Source organism: Lithobates pipiens, unplaced genomic scaffold (assembly GCF_037356315.1).
Source record: "Lithobates pipiens isolate NorthernLeopardFrog02 unplaced genomic scaffold, aLitPip1_a1.2 Scaffold_1, whole genome shotgun sequence".
Classification (NCBI taxonomy): domain Eukaryota; kingdom Metazoa; phylum Chordata; class Amphibia; order Anura; family Ranidae; genus Lithobates; species Lithobates pipiens.
This window is the reverse complement of record NW_027507685.1, coordinates 153,805,519-153,822,757: the sequence shown is the minus strand read 5'-3', so window position 1 is coordinate 153,822,757 and position 17,239 is coordinate 153,805,519.

Sequence of the window (17,239 nt, the reverse complement as noted above, 5' to 3'; positions counted from 1 at the left end):
TATCTGGCATAAGCGAAGCCCTTGGTTGACTCTTCACACCCTACATAGACCTAAGAGGCTGGGCGTCCCAGATATACGCAAATATTATGAGGCGATCGCTCTGCAGCAGATATTGGACTGACGTTATGGAGTGTCCACTAAGGTGGTGGGTATCTTTAGAAAAGTTTCTGGCTGGCCACAACTTATCCCATGCCCCATGACTGCCCCGGACAGAGAGGTTTGTCAACATTTGTCTCTCTATCTACTGTTCATGCTTTGCAGCAATAGGATGCCCTAAACAAGTCAGGACAGCTTGCCCCTTGGTTCTCGCTCCACTGGGAGGCTTCCCCTGGTTTGCCCCAGGGAAACACCCGTCTTTCTTGGACAGCAGATGGTGAGGTGTGGTAGGTTCTTCCAAGACCAAGGATTACTTCCGTTGGAGGAACTTAGAGCTCAATATGGTAGATTCCCCCTGGACGATTGGCGATATGTACAGGTTCAACGTTTTACACACGATTTACCTCAAGCCATACACTCCCCAACCTCCTCCACTCGTTTTGAGAAGCTGTGCATGTCTGCCAATCCAATCCTGCACTCCATATCTGTTCTGTATGAGATGCTATTAGGGCTGGGACCCAAGGGGAAGCCAATATACATTCGAGAATGGGAAAGAGACCTGCAACATGAGTGAACTGAGCTGCAACTTGACCACCTGTACCGCCTTACTCATTCTAGTTCTGTTGACACGAAAATACAGGAGACGGCGTTAAAGGTTATAGCTAGATGGTATAGGGTCCCCACCAAACTTGCTAAAATTTACCCAGCTTCCTCAGATGCTTGCTGGCAGGACTGCGGGTATAGGGGTTCATTTTTACACGTTTGGTGGGATTGCCCTAAGTTACAGCTGCATTGGTAAGATATTAGAACCCAAATAAACCTCATCTTGAACATAGACCTCCCTAACTCTCCAATGGGTTTCCTCCTTCGTGTCCACAATTCCTCTTAGCCTCTGCCAAAAGTTGGTATCACCTCACCTGAATGCAGTAAGGAGATTGATCCCCATCTACTGGAAGAGAAGCCAAGTTCCAAGCCGCTCGGAATGGATTCGTCTTGTGAACGATATTCTGACTGCTGAGGAGTGGATGGGCGACATGTAAGGATAGACACGATAAATGGTATGGGATCTGGGCAACTTGGATTCATTATGCAGACGGGGCCCACACAAACACACAACAAACGAGTACTGTCTTGGTGGGGAAAGTTTAACCACCTGACATCTGTGCTATAGCCGAATGACGGCCACAGCGCGGATGTGAATTCCCGGGAGGCCTCCCCTATGCACGCTCCCTGTGTGCACCCTGCAGGGCTCGCGTGAAGCGCACTGTGATCACCGAGTCACTGAGACTCAGGTGATCACCAATCTGAGTAAGGGGCCAGTCCCGGCCCCCTTCCATGCCAATGACAGCTGATCACATGATCAAAACAAACGCTCGTGATCGTTTTTTTTTCCTCCTCACGCTGACAGCGGAGGGGGAAAAAAATGCAGATCACCGGCTCACCTTAAAGGGACATCGGTCCCCGAAACGGAAGAGGCAATTATGCCTCAGAATTTCAACCTAAAAGTGCCCACAAGTGCCACCTATCAATGCCCACCAGTGGTGCCAATCAGTGCCACATAGAAGTGCTGCCTATCAGTGTAACCGATCAGTGCCCATCACTGCCACCCATCAGTGCCCATCATTGCCGCCTCATCAGCGTAAATCAATGACGGACAAAAATGGCCTGTTTTAAAATTTTATTAAAAAAAATTTTTTTTTTAATTCTGACTTTTTAAATTTTTTTAACAAAAAATAAAAATCGCACAGGTGATCAAATACCACCAAAAGAAAGCTCTATTTGGGTACAGTGTTGCATGACTGCGCAATTGTCATTCAAAGTACATCAGCGCTGAAAGTTGGGTCTGGATAGGAGAGTGGTTAACTGTCAGAAATGTTATAGACTTGACATGATCCTCTGAGATTTTGATATAAGATGGATGGTTGCTCATACATTTTAACAGAGTGCTTCTTTTCTTTTATTCTTTTTGTATGGTTTTTATGTTTTATGTTCTCTTCATATGCCTGCCCTCTGGGCTAAAGTTTCTTTGCCGAAATCAGAGGTGTTTGATAGCAGGGGCAGAAACAAACTAATAGTGATATAGTTCATAAATTTTCATGACCACTAAGTGACGCCTCCATCTCTAACACCTTCTATGTTGGACAGCCAATCAAGCCTCATGTTATATTCCTTGATCAATTACCCACTTGGGTTGCGTTGCTTTTTCTTTTTGTGTGTTACCTGATTACTATCACTTTATTTTGACTGTTTTGTCAGAACTGTGAACATAAATAAAGATTATATAAAATCCTGCAGAACAAGCTTCTCCAATTTGAAAAAAAGCTGGGACCCCAGGATAATCTACCTGATCTCACGTATCACATTTCCAGCTCCAGTAGAGAAAGTAAAACTCATGGCATTTCTATTAAATCACCAGTAGATGGCAGCACAGAGTTAAAAGCCTGAATGACAAAGAGCACATTTTAATGAATGCTGCTAATAGCAGGGGGAACCAAAAAGACTGATCTTTGTTTCTGGTGGGAACAGAATAACAGTTGCTAGCTTGACTGAAGGTCATGTGTTTTTGTCATTGCAGGTAAGAGGGAGCATATTTAGGGCTATAAACAGGGCAAAATTGATTTTATTTACATCCCTGTGATCAGTAAATGATGCTGTGTGATTAACTTCTTAAGGACTGAGCCTCTTTCTGAGATTTGTTGTTCACAAGTTAAAAACAGTTTTTTTTTTTGCTAGAAAATTACTTGGAACCCCCAAACATTATTCATTTTTTTTCTAGCACCCTAGAGAATAAAATGGCGGTCATTGCAATACTTTGTCACACTGTATTTGTGCAGAGGTTTTACAAGCGCACTTTTTGTGGAAAAAATACACTTCCTGTTTTTCTATTTAAAAAAATAAGAGAACAGTAAAGTTAGCCCATTTTTTTTATATTGTGAAAGATAATGTTACACCGAGAAAATTGATACCTGACAATTTCACGCTTCAAAATTGCGTCCGCTCGTGGAATGGCAATAAACTTACCCTTAAAAAATCTCCATAGGTGACATTTAAAAAATTCTACGGGTTGCAGGTTTTGATTTACAGAGGAAATCTAGGGCTAGAATTATTGCACTCGCTCTACTGATCACGGCGATACCTCAGGTGTGTGGTTTGAACACCGTTTTCATATGCGGGCGCTACTCACGTATGCATTCGCTTCTGCGTGCGAGCTCGGCGGGACGGGGCGCGTTTACTTTATTTTTATTTTTACACTGTTCTTTAAAAAAAAAAATGGCGACACTTTTATTCCTGGTACAAGGAATGTAAACATCCCTTGTAATAGAAAAAAAGCATGGCCGGTCCTCTTAAAGCGGTTGTATACTCAAATATTACACGTTTACCTACAGAAATGCCTATAATAAGGCTTACCTGTAGGTAAAATTAATATCTCCTAAACCTGTACGGTTTAGGAGATATTCCCTATGCATGCAGCCGCTTCCGTCAGTGGCGCATGCGCTCTGAATGCCCCAGCTGAAGGACCGACAGCGTTGCTGGACCTTGCCGGGAAGAAAACTCCTTTCCCCGTGCAGTGACGTCATCGTGGCTCCATGCAGTGACGTCATCGTGGCTCCGGCCACTCACAGCGCTGGAGCCGCAAACCCAGAAGACACATCGAGGGCAAGATGTCAGCTACCTCGCCGCGGACCGGGCACCGATACGGGGGCTTCGTTCTGAGGTAAGTATTTGATAATGAGCTAGTATGCACTGGGGTCAAAAAGACCTCAGATCTCATAATTTAAAAATTGTCATTTGATAAAAAACAAAACAAACAAAAAAATCCCTTTAAGAGCTATGTGTGGAAGTGACGTTTTGACATCGCCTCCACCCTGTAATGGTATGGAGACGGTGGGGGCCATCTTCCCCTCACTCGTCTCCATACCCAGGAAGGAGAAGTATCCATTCGCCTTCGCCGCTACCGAAGGTTCCGTTAAGTGGCGGAGGGCACCAGAGAGCGGTGGAAGGGGGCCCCTCTCCCGCCACCAATAAAAGTGATCTTGCAGCGAATCCGCCGCAGAGACCACTATTATCAGAACCCGAATCGCCCACTGAAGAAGGAGGATATCTGGGTTATGGCAGCTAGCTGCTGACAAAACAATGATATTCCTCTTCAAAGTGAGGTCGTATATCGGCGTGTGGCGGTCCGGAAGTGGTTTAATAACATATTGGCACATGTGCAATTGTTTATTATTTTCTATTAGGACGTTCATTCTGTTATGAGAATGTAATTATTATAGATATAGATGTGTATTATTATGTATGAACAGAAAAACAGTTCCTATCTTGTCTATCAGACTGAAGATCGTGTTTTTGTCATTGCTTTCACCTTCCCTTCACCTATTGGAATTATTCACCATACTTTCCGTATATGTGCAACACTAGTCAGCTCTGAGGCTAGCCTCTTAGTGCCCTAGGAGAGGCTTGCTGACTCTTTTCCCTTTCCTTTTTTTTTTTTTTTTTATCCCTTGCTTCTTTCTTTACTTGCCTTTTTCTCTACTTCCTACTTATGAAATCTTTTTTGGGGAGCAATGTAGGACTGCTAGTCAGTCGCCATTGGCCCCATTCCCCATCTGAGGACTGTGTATGCAAACACAAAGACCAGCTACCAGGATCAATTCATGGCTGAGAAGACCACTCCTCTTAGATGAGTGTTCCCTGGTCATACGTTCCTCTTCAGATGTATCTTCTGTTCTTAAAGAGGAACTGCAGTCTGCTCACATAATTTGTAATAAAAACATCTTTGCCATTCTGAAGCTTCCCTCCAACCACTTTGCATATTATTTTATATATACTGTGATTCTGTACTTGGCAAATATGCTGCAGAAATCTCCCTCCACTGAGTCTGGCTGCATCCATATTAACTGTGGGCAGCTGAAGCTGCTGCCTGTTCACTTCCTGGATTTACACAGACGCACATCTCCAGCCCTGCAGCTCTCATTAGCCCTCTCATGACTCATCCCCCTCCCTTCCTGGCAGACTCTCACAAGAATGAGAGATGTGCATGCTGTCATAGGCCTAGGCTTTTTACCAGATGGGGGGTTATTAGGGACTTTGAGGAAGCCATGGCCAGTAGGTCACGTATTTCCATCCCTAGGGACTTTAATTGAAACCCTGGCCTGATGAGGTCAGGCATTTCCATCCCAATCTGGTTCAAAAAACCGGGACTAAAACAAGGGGAAGGTGGGACTTTATATGAAGCACATGACTGCAAAAAGGTAGGTGAACCTAAGGAAATTTATTGGATACAAAACGGATACACAATTATAGTAGCGATATCAAAGATACATGATAGCATACATAAATTACATGATAATACAGTATAAACATACAATACTGGTAATAATCGTAATTTAATAGACATGATAATAACAAATAACATGGCCATTATATGATATGACCACAATAAGTTTCCTAGTTCACCACCAAAAAGATTTATGTAAAACCATAATACGAATTATTGCCTGCGGGCGTATGGCCTTAATGGCCTGGAAGGATAGGTATTCCATAGACTTGAAAGAGGTATAGCTAGAATAAGTAACAATATGGTGTCCGGTAGCTCTACGCGTTTCGTGGCTTAAATACCACTCATCAGGAGCAAATGTTATCTGAAATGAAACTAATATAAGTAACAATATAGGATACATAGAAGATGCTGGTTGGGGGTGGGGTACATAATAGTAGCCCCCAGAGCCAGTAACTACTTACTGAGGTTGTGTGTGTGTGAGGAGAAGAGGGGCAGGGCAGAAAGAGTGGAGTGGGGGTGGGGGGTTGAGTGAGAAACAAAACATGCCACTGAATTTACCAACACAGGTGTGCAGGGTGAAGGATACAGTGAGAAAGTGCCGATTCGGAGTGAAACCAGGATAAGTCAACCAGAGAAAGAGTCGGGAGAAGTAATAAGGGTGTTAATGTTACCTTGTGGAAAGGGAGCACCTGACCGGATAAAAAGGGACCATGAGGTCCGGTGAATTAATCGCCTCGAGTGCCGAAGCCACCTGGGAGGAGACGCCCATAAACAACCCACCGCGGGACAGCCCACCAACGTCATGTCGTGAGGCCCAGGGAGGAGTGTCATGAGCCGGAAAACCTAGTCTCCGACCCGTTGGCACATTAAGACCTCCCCAGGCCCATGAATCTGGAATCACAGTATGCCAGACAAGAAACAGGAAGTGGGCTGTATAAGGTATTTACTGGCAGAAAATAAAATGTCTTACTATCCAAAGTTAAAACAAGGGCAGAATATTTAATAGATGTAAAGTTGAAAAAATGACTGAAGTTTTGCTTTAAAGCGGGAGTTCCACCGATTTTTTTAATTTTTTTTTTTAAAAGCCAGCAGCTACAAATACTGCAGCTGCTGACTTTTAAAATAAGGACACTTACCTGCCCAGCGCGCCCGCGATGTCGGCACCCGAAGCCGATCTCTCGATCGTCTCTCGGGTGCTGCCGCCGCCATCTTGGCTATGGGAATCAGGAAGTGGAGCCTTGCGGCTTCATTTCCCGGTTCCCTACTGTGCATGCGCAATAAGGATGGCCCCCCACTGTCTCTGGGATCCGCGTGTTTCCCAGCAGACAGCGGGGGACCTGCGGAAAGGGGCGCAGATTCTGCGGATATCTATGCCGGAAGTGGGTGCAGATACCTGTACTGTACAGGTACCTGCACCCCCCTGAAAGGTGCCAATTGTGGCGCCGGAGGGGGGAAGGGTTCCAATGAGCGGAAGCTCCACTTTAGGGTGGAGCTCCGCTTTAAGAATTATAGTCATAGCCCAAAATTGCATTATACCGGTTCCCTAGCGAAAAATGGTGTATGCCACCTGTTATCATGTACCGGTACTTTTCTATACTGTATTGTATGGTTTATAACCTTAATAAAAATTATTGGACAAGAAAGGGTTGAGAAAGTCTGCTCTGTAATATAAAATACAAAATTCAGCAGGGCAAAGGGAACTTAGCAGGTGTGCAGATGAGAGAACCCAGGAGATATCACTAATTGAGAAGCTCCAGCCTTCCCCAGACAATTAATTATTAGCCTTGAGTGGACTGACTATTTAGTCTCGCTTCATATATGTCTGGCTATGGTTTCAGTGCAATTTTTTAAAGGCACCTGGTGTGGTTTTGTTCACTGGTTCAAGTGAGATTCAGGTGTGAATTTTTACTTGAAATCGCACCTGAACCAAACTGAAAAGCCAGCCTGTAGATATATATGCAAACCGGCTCTGTAGAGAACTCTTCTGGGTTAACATGTCAGGCGAATTGGATGCGGTTCAAAACGCTTCCAATTCGCATAAATGTGAACTTAGCCTTATGCCCCATACACACGATCAGATCTTCCGACAACAAATGTTAGATATGATCTTGTTGGCGGAAAGTCCGACCATGTGTAGGCTCCATCGGACATTTGTTGTCGGTCTTTCCGCCAACAAATGTTGGCTAGCAGGTTCTCAAATTTTCCGCCAACAAATGTTTTGTCGGACTCTCTGATCGTGTGTACAGAAGTCTGTCAGACAAAAGTACAAACATGCATGTTTGGAATCAATGCTAACCAAACACAACATTAGCAGAAGGAACCCAAAGGGTGGCACATGACTATTGAACTTCCTTTTTATCGGCTTGCTGTACGTCTTGTACATCACTATGTTCCTAATTGTTGGCCAACATTTGTGTGACTGTGTGTATGCAAGACAAGTTGGAACCAACAACCTTCGAACAAAATTCCACGGTTTTGTTCCACCATTGGAGAGAATCATCTGAGAAAAGCTACATACTTCTTCCCACAAAGCACATCAACTCTGCTGAAGTCAAGGCCTTGAAGACAATGGATGTTTACTTGAATGGAATCAGGATGGATACAAATCAGTGATTTAAAAAAAAAAAAATATATCAGATTTTTTTTACATTTAAATTTGATTATTTTTTTATTTAAATCATATTTTATTTTTTATTTTTTTTAATCAAATTTATTTTAATACAATGCTTTTGGAGTAAAAATCAATCTAAAGATAATTTTTTATGCATTAATAATTTAATTTATTCAGCATGAAATGGAGCTTAGTTATATAGCATGAGGCTGTATATTCTGCAATATTTACATTTTTGGTAAGCTCATTCAATGAAGCAAGATAACATGCACTGCATTGATGCATTCACACAATGGCACAGTAACCATGAGATAAAACAAAGTTCAGGAATATTCCTTTATCCCATTGTTTTGCAAATCTATGTACACTACAAACTGTATAATTGATTCAGTTCTGATATCGCTGTTTTACTAACCTGACAGCTTATGCTAAATAGGAAACCTCATTTTGTTTGCAAATACTAAAGATTCTAACTACCAGCAGGAATAAGTCCTTACATTTAAAGGGCACCTGCCATTCCAGATCAGATCCATCGTGGCAGCGCCCGTTAGTGGGCATCCACTCACCCGCTGCCGCCACGTCCCTCGCCTTGTTTAGTCACTGCCGCCCCATTAAAGTGAATGGGACTGTCAGGGAGTCAACAGCGGGTCAGAGGAGGAGCTGCTGTGGGACAGAGATGACAGTTGCTCTTTAAAACCTATGATTTAAATCAAGTCTTTTTTCCTAGTGATTTAAATCAAATCCACCCCGGTAACAATTTTCTCTTTCTGTTTCATCTTTTAGTAAAAACATGATGGACTCAAAATGGAAGCCATGACCTTCATGTTCTCCTATTCATAATATTACAGTCATTATGCCAGATTACAACAGACCAGGTCAGTTTACATGGGCTGTGCACATGTTTTACATATATTTTCTTTATTTTATTAAAGCTATATTCTAGTCTATCCCTATTAACCACTTCAGTACCGGGCACTTATACATCATCCTGCCCAGACCAATTTTCAGCTTTCAGCGCTGTCACATTTTGAATGACAATTGCGCGGTCATACAACACTGCACCCAAACTACATTTTTATCGTTTTGTTCCCACAAATAGAGCTTTCTTTTGGTGGTATTTGATCACCTCTGCGGTTTTTATTTTTTACTAAACTAATAAAAAAACGTAAATTTTGAAAAGAAAAGTTTTTGTTTCTGTTATAAAATGTTGTAAATAAGTAAGTTTCCTCCTTCACTGATGGGCACCAATGAGATGGCACTGATGGGCACTGGCAGGCGGCACTGGTAGGCACTCGTAGGTGGCACTGGTAGGCACGGATGGTCGCGGAAAAAAATAAATATTTTTTGTTTCTGTTACAAAACTTTGTAAATAAGTAAGTTTTCTCCTTCACTGATGGGGCCACACTGGGTACTGATAAGGTGGCACTGGGCACAGATGATGGGCATTAATATGCAGCACTGATGGGTACACATAGGTAGCACTGATTGGTACACATAGGTAGCACTGATGGGCACTGATAGGTGGCACAGATGGGCACTGATAGGTGGTACGGATGGGCACATGTACACTAATTGGTACTGATGGATGCCAAACAATGCCTGCCAATCAGTGATGCCCATTGTAGGCACTGATTGGCATCCATTGTGGTCTAGGGTGGCATACCTGGTGGTGACTAGTGTTGGGCATCCCTGATGGTCCAGTGTGGGCATCCTCAGGGGGGCTGCACTGATAATCAATCAGCACAGACCCCCCATGTCAGAGGAGAAGCCAATTGGCTGCTCTCTATTCCGGTCTGACAGACCCGAGTGAGGGAAAGCCAATCAACAGCTCTTCCTGTTTACATCGTGATCAGCCATGATTGGACATGGCTGATCACGTGGTAAAGAGTCTCTGTCTCTGTCAGAGACTCTTTACCTAGATTGGAGTTTCTGTATGTCAGTCTGACACACCGCAACAATGATTGCTGCACTGCGCGCCCCCTGCTTGATATCCTGGCAGCGTCATATGACGTCCGGTCAGGAAATCGCAACCACTTTGCCAAAGCCATATTGCGGGCGGCAAGTGGTTAATGTAAATGATCTTGAAGTTTGTAAACTTACGTTGTGAAGATCCCCACACATTTACTTCCCTGAACTCTGATTTGTAGTCACTATGCCCTGTGTCACATTGCAAAGAGCATGCCTTCTGCACAGAGGGGCTGAGAGGAGGAGTTTCAGGAGGTGAAGTCAGTACAGGAATCGTGGCCTGCAGGCAGCAAGGTACCATGGGATATGTAGCCCTTAGAAATGGGAAGTAAACAGCAGAGGAGAAGCTGCAAAGCATGCAGGGAATCCAGGAAGTTGTGGAAGGAGGTGGCCATTGGACAGGCAGAACAACATGAAAGGAGATTTTTCATGTAAGCTAATATTGGATTGTCAAATTTTAACTATTGTTTGTATTTCTTTTACAATGCCGATTTTATAAAATAAAAGCATGTGTTGTGACCATAGATTTTCTTTAGCCGCCTCAATACAGGGCACTTACATCCCCTTCCTGCCCAGACCAATTTTCAGCTTTCAGCGCTCTCACAATTTGAATGACAATTACTCAGTCATGCAACACTTTATTCATATAAAATTTGCGTCCTTTTTTTCACACACATAGAGCTTTCTTTTAGCGGTATTTAATCACTAGTGGGTTTTTTATTTTTTGTGCTATAAATAAAAAAAACGTAAATTTTGTGAACAAAAATGCCGTTTTCTTTGTCATATAATTTGTAAATTAGTAATTTTTCTGCATTAATTTTGGCCAAAATTTATACTGCTACATATCTTTGGTAAAAATAACCCAGATTAGTGTATATTATTTGGTCTTTGTGAAAGTTATAGAGTTTACAAACTATGGTGCCAATCGCTGAAAATTGATCACATCTGATCAGGCCTTCAGTACATCAGGTGTATCTCATTTCTTGAGACACTAAGGCCCCTTTCACACGGACGATCCACTCAGGTCTGCCTGTCAGTTTTTCAGGCGGACCTGAACGGATGATCCATAGAGGTCCTATTTTTCCATCCGTCATCGGATCGGGTGACGACGGACACTGCGGTCCGTCGTCCCCCGATCTCCCATAGGGGAGAGCGGCGCTGTGACAGGTCTGTCCCTGCGCAGTGTGCAGAGATGGACCTGTCATCTTCCTGCTCAGCGGATATCTACGGGGCAGATGAGCACTGATCCTCCCCATTTAAAAGGACCCTAACAAGTCAGTAAAGTAAAAAATACCCCCCAAATGACCCCTTTTTAGAAAGTAGACATTCCAAGGTATTAAGTAGCATGGTGAGTTTTTTTAAGTGTCATTTTTTCCTACAATTCTTAGCAAAATGCATTTTTAATTTTTTTTGCTAAATTTGTCATATTATCAGGTTATTTCTCACACACAGCATATGCATACAACAAATTACACCCCAAAATGCATTCTGCTACTCTTCCCGAGTATGGCAATATCACATGTGAGACTTTTACACAGCCTGCCCCATAGCCCAATATTGAAGTAGCACTTTCAGCCTTTTTAGGAGCATAAATGACACATCTCATTTCTCAACCACCTATTACACTTTTGAAGGCCCCCGGAGCACCAGGACAATGGAATTGCCCACAAAATTACCCCATTTTGGAAAGCAAACACCCCAATGTATAATCTATCAGGCATAATGAGTGTTTTGAATGGTTCATTTTTTTTTCCAGAAGTTTTTGGAAAATGTGGGGGAAAAAAGTGAAAACTCTTTTTTACACAAAGTTGTCAATTTCTAAGATATTTCTAACACATAGCATGTATATAGTAAAAATTACATACCAAAACACATTCTGCTACTCTTCCTGTGTATGGCAATACCACGTGTGAGACCTTTTACACAGCCTGGCCACATACAGAGAACCAACATTGAAGTAGTACCTTCAGGCGTTCTAGGAGCATAAATTACACATATCATTTCATTCCTACCTATCACACTTTTGAAAGTCCTTGAGCACCAGGACAGTGGAATTACCCCCAAAATGACCCCATTTTGGAAAGCAAACACCCCAACATATATTCTATGAGGCAGGGGCTGCAGATAGGTACTCAGGTAATCTGATGGGCTGGAGACAGGTACTCTGGTAACTTTATTAGCTGCAGACAGGTACTCGGGTACTCTGATGGCCTGGTGACAGGTACTCGGGTACTCTGATGGCCTGGTGACAGGTACTCGGGTACTCTGATGGCCTGGTGACAGGTACTCGGGTACTCTGATGGCCTGGTGACAGGTACTCGGGTACTCTGATGGCCTGGTGACAGGTACTCGGGTACTCTGATGGCCTGGTGACAGGTACTCGGGTACTCTGATGGCCTGGTGACAGGTACTCGGGTATGCTGATGGCCTGGTGACAGGTACTCGGGTATGCTGATGGCCTGGTGACAGGTATTCGGGTACGCTGATGACCTGGTGACAGGTACTTGGGTACTCTGATGGGCTACAGATAGGTACTCTGATGGGTTGGTGACTGGTATTCGGGTACTCCGAAGGGCGGTGACAGGTGCTCAGGTACTCATATGAACTGTGACAGGTACTCAGGTACTCGGATACTCATATGGAATGTGACAGGTACTCAGATGGACTTTGACAGGTACTCGGGTACTCTGACGAACTGTGACAGGTACTCAGATGAACTGACGGTAGTTTGATGCGTGGTGACAAGTCCTCTTTATTGGGGAGGGGCAATCAGTGTGATTATTGTGTACTGTAAGCGGTAACGAGATGTTACCGCAATCTTCTCACACACGACTGGTGTGTGAGGAGGGAAGAGCCAGTAACATCTAGTTACCGATCTGTATTTACATTCAGTGATCGGCTGTGAAAGGAACACTGCCGATCACGCTTGCAAACAGCCGCCGGCCAATGGCTGTTTACCAGTGTCGGTGACGAGCAGTGTTCTTGGGAACACGCTGCCACCGACGTGCACACGCAGCGTGATCACGCGCATGTGCCGTGCACAGTGGGGCAGTACCATCTGTGATCGGCCGTAATGAAGTCGGGTGGTAAACAGCCATGCCCAATGGCTGTTCACCCCCCTCGTTGGCGAGCGGTGTCTTTCTGACATGCCGCCCCCGAAGGAACAAGGAATGCACGCACACGATCGCGAGCTTCCCTGTTTAAATGGATGGACGTCATATGACGCCAGAGGCGGCTCTTTAATTAGGCAAATTAGGCGATTGCCTTAGGCCTCGCCCACAGGAAGGGCCTCGCCATCGAGCGATTGCCTAATTTGTCTCTGAGGTGTTGTGCTGCACTGTCTGCTGCTGTGTGGAGTGTCTCTCAAACGGCGGGGTGAGCGAGCGGCGGGCGCGCTGCACACAGCTGCAGACAGAGTGAGCTCCGCGGCGGTGGATGAGGGGGGTGATAAGAGTATGTCCGACTGTCTAATATGCATGGCTTAGGCTGCCTGTGTGTCCAATAGCAGCAGCGCTGTCCTCCGAGTCCTAGCCCTTCCTTCCCCTAACGGCGGCCCCATTGCATGCCGGGAATTGTAGTTCTCCCACAGAGCACAGGCACATAGACTTTAACATGGCCGTCTGGTGCCTGTGCTCTGCAGAGACTACAACTCCCAGATTGCACTGCAGGGCAGAGCTAGAACATCATGTGTTGCTTCTCCAACTGAGTCCTGCTGCCTTTACCAATTTGTCACCAAGGCGAGGAGCAGGATCATCAGGTACAGTTTATATATAGGTTTTTCATATATATATATATATATATATATATATATATATATATATATATATATATATATATATATATATATATATATATGAAAAACCTAACAACAATGCACCCCCACCAAATCTAAGAGTCCAAAGGCCATATTAACTCTGCATTGACAAGACAGTTTTATTTTCACACATTCTAAAAATAACTTTTCATCTGCTTTACTGAGGATGCTTTACAGTGGCTGTGTTTGATGGCATGGTGGCTGCAATTGATGGCACAGTGGCTGGGTTTAATGGCACAGTGGCTGCAATTATTGAGCACAGTGGCTGCGTTTGATGGCACAGTGGCTGCATTTGATGGGCACGGTGGCTGTGTTTGATGGCACAGTGGCTGCGTTTGATGGCACAGTGGCTGAGTTTGATGGGCACAGTGGCTGCGTTTGATGGCACAGTGGCTGCGTTTGATGGGCACAGTGGCTGCGTTTGCTGGCACAGTGGCTGCATTTGATGGCGCAGTGACTGCATTTGATGGGCACAGTGGCTGAGTTTGATGGCACGGTGGCTGCAATTGATGGCACAGTGGCTGCATTTGATGGGCACAGTGGCTGAGTTTGATGACACGGTGGCTGCATTTGATGGGCACGGTGGCTGTGTTTGATGGCACAGTGGCTGCAATTGATGGGCACAGTGGCTGCGTTTGATGGCACAGTGGCGGCGTTTGATGGCACAGTGGCTGCGTTTGATGGCGCAATGACTGCATTTGATGGGTACAGTGGCTGAGTTTGATGGCACGGTGGCTGCAATTGATGGGCACAGTGGCTGAGTTTGATGGCACGGTGGCTGCAATTGATGGGCACAGTGGCTGAGTTTGATGGCACGGTGGCTGCAATTGATGGGCACGGTGGCTGCAATTGATGGGCACAGTGGCTGCATTTGATGGGCACGGTGGCTGTGTTTGATGGCACAGTGGCTGCGTTTGATGGCACAGTGGCTGCATTTGATGGCACAGTGGCTGCGTTTGATGGGCACAGTGGCTACGTTTGATGGCGCAGTGACTGCATTTGATGGGCACAGTGGCTGAGTTTGATGGCACGGTGGCTGCAATTGATGGCGCAGTGGCTGCATTTGATGGGCACGGTGGCTGCATTTGATGGGCACAGTGGCTGAGTTTGATGGCACAGTGGCTGCAATTGATGGGCACAGTGGCTGTGTTTGATGGCACGGTGGCTGCTTTTGTTGGCACGGTGGCTGCGTTTGATGTCGCAGTGGCTGCGTTTGATGGGCACAGTGGCTGCGTTTGATGGCACAGTGGATGCGTTTGATGGCACAGTGGCTGTGTTTGATGGCGCAGTGGCTGCATTTGATGGGCACAGTGGCTGCAATTGATGAGCACAGTGGCTGCGTTTGAGGGCACAGTCGCTGCGTTTGAGGGCACAGTGGCTGCGTTTGAGGGCACAGTGGCTGCGTTTGATGGCACAGTGGTTGCGTTTGATGGCACAGTGGCTGCGTTTGATGGCGCAGTGGCTGCATTTGATGGGCACAGTGGCTGAGTTTGATGGGCACAGTGGCTGCAATTGATGGGCACAGTGGCTGCGTTTTGGCACAGTGGCTGCGTTTGAGGGCACAGTGGCTGCGTTTGATGACACAGTGGCTGTGTTTGATGACACAGTGGCTGCGATTACTGGCACGGTGGCTGCTTTTGATGGCACAGTGGCTCCTGTATCATTGTCCGCCCACAGTCTCTGACCATTTCCTGTATCATTATCTGCGCACAGTATCTGACCATCTCCTGCATCTTTGTGGCATGATTGTCTGTCAGCACCCTGTCAGTGGCTCCAACTTTTCATACCGTGTTAGCCAGGTAAGAGTTTGCTTGTTATTACCATAATAAAACCGTCTCCTGTATCATTGTCTCTGCAAGTCTCTGACCGTCTCCTGTATCCTTGTCCACACACAGTCTCTGACCGTCTCCTGTATCCTTGTCCACACACAGTCTCTGACCGTCTCCTGTATCATTGTCCACACACAGTCTCTGACCGTCTCCTGTATCATTGTCCACACACAGTCTCTGACCGTCTCCTGTATCATTGTCCACACACAGTCTCTGACCGTCTCCTGTATCATTGTCCACACACAGTCTCTGGCCATCTCCTTATTCATTGTCCACACACAGTCTCTGACCATCTCCTGATTCATTGTCCACACACAGTCTCTGACCATCTCCTGTATAATTTTCCGCAGTCTATGACCATCTCCTGCATGATTGTCTGTCAGCACCCTGTCAGTGGCTCCAACGTTTGATACCATGTTAGCCAGGTAAGAGTTTGCTTGTCATTACCATAATAAAACCATCTCCTGTATCATTGTCCACAGTCTCTGACCCTTGCCTGTATCATTGTCTGCACAGTCTCTGACCGTCTCCTGTATAATTGTCTGCATAGACTCTGACCATCTCCTGTATCATTGTCCACACACAGTCTCTGACCATCTCCTGTATCATTGTCCACACACAGTCTCTGACCATCTCCTGTATTATTGCCCGTACACAGTCTCTGACCATCTCTTGTATCATGGATGTGAGGTCGGTGACTGTCCTTTAGCTGGATTGGACTGTCTCTTAGCTGGGCTGTCTCTTATCTGGGACTGTCCCTTAGCTGGATTGGATGGGTCGGACTATGTCTATCAGCTGGGTTGGACTATGACTATATCCCTCAGCTGGGACTGCTCCTTAGCTGGATTGGACTTGTTGCATTAAACAGGTTATGTTTTAGAATATGTTGTAAAATTACTTTTTTTTTTGTTTTATACTTTGTTGACAAATTAATTTCACATTTATGAGACAGCACAAAGGATAATGAGTAGGCAGCTGCACAATTTGATCTATATCTGTGTGCGTGTAACATATATACCCACCCACCCTATGTTTAATGATATTTGATTAAAGAATAATTGGCTAGAGAAATTTATAGAAACGGTGAATTCATAGTTCATAGGAATTAAGTTAATATATGCATTCATACAGTTAATTTTTATCATTTTTATAATATTTTTCCCATTATGGGCGTGAGTGGGGCCTCATGTCTAAGTTTTGCCTAAGGCCTCAGAAAGTCTAGAGCCGCCTCTGTATGACGCCCACCCAAAATGAGAGCCGTGTCGCATGGCCGTCATATGACAGCCGGTGGGCGGTAAGTGGTTACGGTCAGGACTAAAAAAAAAATTTAAAAGAATTTAAAAATGTATTCCTTCGTTTGAAAATAAATATTGCATAGGCATATTTTGTGTTTTAATAGTAACCAGCAAGTGGAGCACTCAGATCCTTTTTTGCATGTTGTCCAAGCCCTTCTAATATGATATAGATATCTGTAGTCAGCAGCACTGATCATTGTATTCTGAAGAACACAATAGCAAAGCAGAAGTTATTCCCCCATCCACCTTGAATGTGTGGATAAGGGAATTCGATTTTTTTTTTTTTCAAATAGAAGGTTGAACGAAAAAAAATATTATTTTATAGCCAGCTCAAAGAACATGCTGATA